A 6,045-nucleotide genomic window follows, 5' to 3' on the forward strand; every position below is an offset into this window, starting at 1 on the left:
CACTAGAGCGCTGCACGTATCGGGGAAGGAAGAAACCATTTTGAAATACCGCTCGATTCAAACAAAACTAATCTCAAAATGGTGACTTGAAAATTTGAAATTAATCTCAATTCAACATGGATTTCATCTTCTTGAATAAATTCTTGATGGATTTATGTTGAATAATTCCTGATAAATTAAGTATTTGATATCTATTGCTGAAATCAGTGAGTATTTTCTGATATTCAATCATTTTTCAAGAGGGAATTTTTCAGAGTCCGTGGGAATTTATAAGATCCAAAGAGAAATTTCAGGTTACAACTTAAAAATGGAATTTTTGTGACCCACAGGGAAATTTCAAGTATATTTCTAAGAGGGAATATTTTCGGATCAGAGGGAATTCCTGAGATCCGAAGGGAATTTTTCAGTTTTGTTGCCTGGGACAACATTCCAAATCAGCTGTGAATCAGAAACTGAGGAAAAGAGAAATTATAGTAAACATTCCTCTAAGAGAAGACTGTATTCATTCATTATTCACTAACAGGAAATAACTTCCAAGTTTCTTAAAACTTTACCAAGTTTCCCCTTGTAAGTTACTCTTGCTTTTGCCCGGTGTAAGTACCTAATTCTAAGTAGATTTAAATTTAAAATTAGATAAACGTTGGAACTGTAATCACATGTTGCCTGCTAAGTCATTCTATAACTGTATTTCTCTACACAATGATTTTCATAACTCTGTAGACTGTGCTCATTGAATATGGTGGTACCGTTGTGAAATATTTCAAGTACCGGTAGTTTAAAATTATTTTTAAAGTTAAATAAATTCTTCCATATGCTTTAATATAGTTTTTTGACTACAGTATATTACAGTAATTATTATATAACTATTTTATTAATTACCGTACAGCATTCCTATCTATTCAAAAGTAAAGAGTTTTCGAAATACGGTACTTAGGTTACTTTTTATATATATTTTTTTAAAATGAATAGGCCTATTTTGTCAACTAGATACCAAACTTTATAACATAGGATAATCAATCCCAAAATGCAATTAAAAAACAAATAATTCATAAATTTTATATAAATTGTGTGTTAATGTACACAGGTTTGTAATTTTCATAATTTCATCTACTTGAAAAAAATTAATTTCTCCTGATGATAATGTCTACATAAGCCAAAGGCTTGTGCGTGATATAAGAAGTGAAGGGACCTTCAGATTTAGGTGGGATCCAAACCAATTGGAAGTGATTATTTATTGATTTGTCTATAAAACACTCAATATGTGCATGTTATATAGCCTACTATGTAGTCATAACTATAATTATGAATATAGCATGTTTAATCAAACATATTTATTTAATGAATTTCATCAAGCATAAACTGAAAAACTATTGGTTGATACAGTGATAAAATGCAAATTGAATTGGGATGATATAATATTCATTTATTTATTTGTGGATACAATAACAAATCATATAAATATTATTAGGAAGGAACAACAGGCTTGGCCCAAATCTATTCCATTCCCAAATTTTGATAAATTAATAAAATGTCCAAAAAATAGGTTAAAAAATATTGTGTTGTATGTAAATAAATTAGTAGAGTTTTAACAGATAACTAGGGGAAATAGTCTATTCTAGGGGAAATATATTTATATCTTCAATAAACACTCCACAATGGTCAAAAATACTTAAAATTATTTCAGTAATTTATCTAAACAAAACTACTATAATAGTCTGTATATGTTATCTATAATATAATAAAGGAAAGAACTGGCTTATACACGTAGGGGATAGGAAATTCACGAATGACGCATTATCACGTCTCAACTACTCAACTCATTAACTTGAAATTTCCCATATAGATTCTTAATTTACCGAGGATGATTATAGGCCTATTTTAAATTCCTCAAGACTTCAGTACGTCAAGTTTTCAGTTTGTTATTTATACATTAATACATACAATATAATTCTCAATTATGAATGATTGGGGAAGGAACAAAAGGCTTAAAGCCAAAACTGTTCCTTTCTCAAATTTAGACAGAAATTGTCCAAAAATTTTTATGTTTTTAAATAAGATCCTTGCGGAGCACGGGTTACCTGCTATAGTGCGGTCCACGTTATAATGACAGTATTTGATCAACTTTGGTTTTGCTATCCTAGTTTATCATTCGACAAAGCAGATAGTTCTATCCTGTTCTGTATCGAATTATGACGTTGAGTATCAAGTTGAGACGAAACTGTATCATGATGTGTTGATACTGTATCATCTGGTATCAGGTGGTACTATCCTTTTCTAGGTCCACAACGATGCCAATTATGTTTTTGACAGTGTAGAAATATAATTAATTAATGCAGAGAATCGGAATCGCTATTCTCCTATCTTTATCCACTGCCATTATAACGTGGACCACACTATAGTAGAGTATATTATATTTTTGGGTTTCAAAAGTTTTATATATTTATCTAAATGTAGAGATAAGATTGAGTTGGAATCAAATTTGAACGAAATTTTCCAACGAACAATATAGGTACCAACTGCAAAGTCTAATTTGAAATTGAAATTTAAAATGTAAATTCACTTCCTCCAATCGAAAATTAGCCCTGAAACTTTTTACTACATAAGGTCATTGTACTACTATAGTGGATTCATAAATTACACTGTCAGCTTTACCTATATAAAGCACTAGCCGTCAGGCTCGCTTCGCTCGCCATATCCGTCTAGCCAGGGGGCTCCGCCCCCTGGACCCCCGACTGGATCGTCCAAGAATGAGATCAGCAGGCTCGCTTCGCTCGCCTGCATTTTTATCATATGTTAGGACAATCCAGTCGTGGGTCTAGACTAAACGTCTGGCTAAACGGATATGGCGAGCGAAGCGAGCCTGACGGCTAGTAATATAATATTCCCAGGAATAGCTCTGATTGAAGTAGCAGTGCCCAATCAATTTTTCCGCGATAAATGCATTTCAATCTTCAACTTGGTGCCAACCTAACAAAGTCAACTCAACTTAATGCCAACCTGACAAAATGATTAATTTAGTTGTCAGTTAAAAACTGTTTCGAAGAGGTACTCTATCTAGATTGTAGTTCTATAGTAACATATGATATGGACATTTCAATTATAATTAAGAGGTTGGGAGAAGAAGAATATACATGCTAAAAGACGAACTTTAAACCCTTAGGGTTAAAATATTGCCAAAAGATTTCTTAGTGCGCCTCTAAAGGGCCAACTGAACATACCTACCAAATTTGAACGTTTTTGGTCCGGTAGATTTTTAGTTCTGCGAGTGAGTGAGTGAGTGAGTCAGTCAGTGAGTGAGTGCCATTTCGCTTTTATATATATAGATTCATGCTTCTCATATTTTTCGGGAAATAAACATTTATTTATTTTTTCATCATGATTTATTTATTTATTAGGTTAGCACAAACAATACAATTATCGGAAAATAAAAAACAGGCTACTGCCCAAAACATAAGGCTGTGCAAAGGCTAAAAATAAACTATCTACTCGTGATATTTTTCCAAGGTTATATAAAATATAATAGAGAGATTTCTTTGAAACTGCCAATAGCTTGAATAAGAGGACGAATTAATTTCAATATACTGCAGTTGTCTTATTTATATGAAACTTTGAAAAGTATTATTATTTATTTATTTATTTCAAAATATGCATATTTGAAGGCACCAGTAACTATATCCCATTACAGCCCTCATGTTATTTATATCATAGGGAAAAATAGCGTAAGTAGATATATCCCATGGTATAGGGCGTTTATGTAGCAACTTTTACTGTTAAAGGCTGTGCAAAGGCTAAAAATAAACTTTCTACTCGTGATATTTTTCTAAGTTTTTCGATTTGTATATCATCAAGCTATCAAAATGAAAAAGTTTTCTCAGGAAAACTTTTTTTCTGATAATTAGTTTTTGAGATATGAGCACCTAAAGATTAAATTTTTGGGACAGAACATTTCAAATTCGGTAAGATTAAATTTTTGGGACAGAACATTTCAAATTCGGTAAGATATAAATACATGAGGTTTAGAGGATGGATTCTTCATGATATTGTTGATCTAGTAAAACCAAATTTTCCGAAAATATCAAATTTTAATATAGTTTTATTCAATTTACTAGAAATAACCAAAAATAGCTTTCACTTTTTGTGTAGTTGATAAGTTGATATTGTGGTAATTATTCATATTGAATGAAAAAGACTTAGAAGTAACTGGTTTGCTATGGCATTTGACAATTTCTTAGTCTTTTTCATTCAAAAATAGCTTTTAGTCGAGTTATTTTTTGTAAATTGGATAACTTTTCCAGAGATAAATCCATGAGATTTAGAGGATAGATTCTTCATGGTATTTTTGATCTAGTAGAACAAAAATTTTCTGAAAATATCAATATTTGGAAAGTTATTCAATTTATCAAAAATAACTCAACTAAAAGTTATTTTTGGTAATTTTTAGTAAATTGAATAACTATCTTAAAAATTAAAATTTTCAGATAATTTTTGTTTTCTTGATCAACAATACCATGAAGAATCTATCCTCTAAATGTCATGGATTTATAAAGGTGCGTACAGATTTACGCGCCGCGAACATGAGCAATTCACTTTTAATCAGCTGATGCCAAGCTTTTTATATCTATATCTTATACCGTTTCTGTAAAAATACAGATATAGTCATCTGATTAAAAGTGAGTTGCTCATGTTCGCTCTGTACGCACCTTTATATCTTACCGAATTTGAAATGATCTGTCCCAAAAATTTAATCTTTAGTCGCTCATATCTCAAAAACTAATGATCAGAAAAAAAAATCCTGAGAAACTTTTCATTTTGATAGCTTGATAATACAGATCGAAAAACTTAGCTCCAATGTCATTAGTGTTTTGTGCAATAAATAAATAAATATATAAATTTTATTTAAATCAACAATTCTATAGTGATAGTCACGTTGTAAAATCAGTGGTAATGATAGAACGGCATGGTTGCCGCTTCTCTGTTACCACAGCCTTTTATAGTAGATAGCTGTTATTCAAGTCTTCCCCGTATATCTGATCTAATATTAATTGTTGAATCTTGTTAATAATGATCGATTCTATCTGATCACAAATATATCACATTCACAAAAAAATATATCTTAAATGAAAAAGACTAAAAAATTGTCAAAAAACCACAGATTTATTGATACTTAGAAAGACCGGTTTCGGTTATTACACCATTGATAAACTAGTTTATCAGAGATTGACAATGGTGTAATAACCGAAACCGGTCTTCCTAAGTACCAATAAATCTGTGTTTTTTGTGACAATTTCTTAGTCGTTTTCATTTAATTGAATATTACCACAATATCAACTTCTCAACTACACAAAAAGTGAAAATATATCTTCATGATTCATTAAAGTGTAAATAAATATCAAGTGAAACTAGTCGCTATAATTTGTATTTTTAATATATTATTTTATTAATTTCAAAAAGGGTACTATAACTCTTTTTCATAAATGAAACTAAGTAGCCCTGATAAATTCCTACATTTAAAAAATAATAATAGATTTCATAATTGAGTTAAAATATTCTGTTAGTTGATTATATTTTTCTTCATAGCCAACCAATGATTTGGTAACTGTGTAGAGTTGGAAAAGGATAGAGTTCTCTGCTTTGTGGAAGATAGACAAGGATGGCAACACCAATTCTGATCAAATACTGCAATTATAACGTGGACCTCACTATAGCAGTCAGTATTCGACAATATGATACAGTATCATGTCAACTTGATACACAACACCATAATTTGATACAGAACAGGATAGAGCTATCTGCTTTATGGAATGATAGACAAGGATAGCAACAACAATGTTGATCAAATACTGCCATGATAACGTGGACCGCACTATAGCAGACTAATCAACACTAATGATAATATTTATTGATTATTACTTAAATAAGTATGAAAGGAATGGTATTTGAGGAGATTAAGGGGTCGAAGGAGAAGAAAATAAGTCGAAGGAGAAGAAAAATATGAAGAAGGAGCAATAGAAGAAGAACAAAGCGTGTGAGAAGAAGGAGGAGAAA

Source organism: Nilaparvata lugens, chromosome 14 (genome assembly GCF_014356525.2).
Source record: "Nilaparvata lugens isolate BPH chromosome 14, ASM1435652v1, whole genome shotgun sequence".
Classification (NCBI taxonomy): Eukaryota; Metazoa; Arthropoda; class Insecta; order Hemiptera; family Delphacidae; genus Nilaparvata; species Nilaparvata lugens.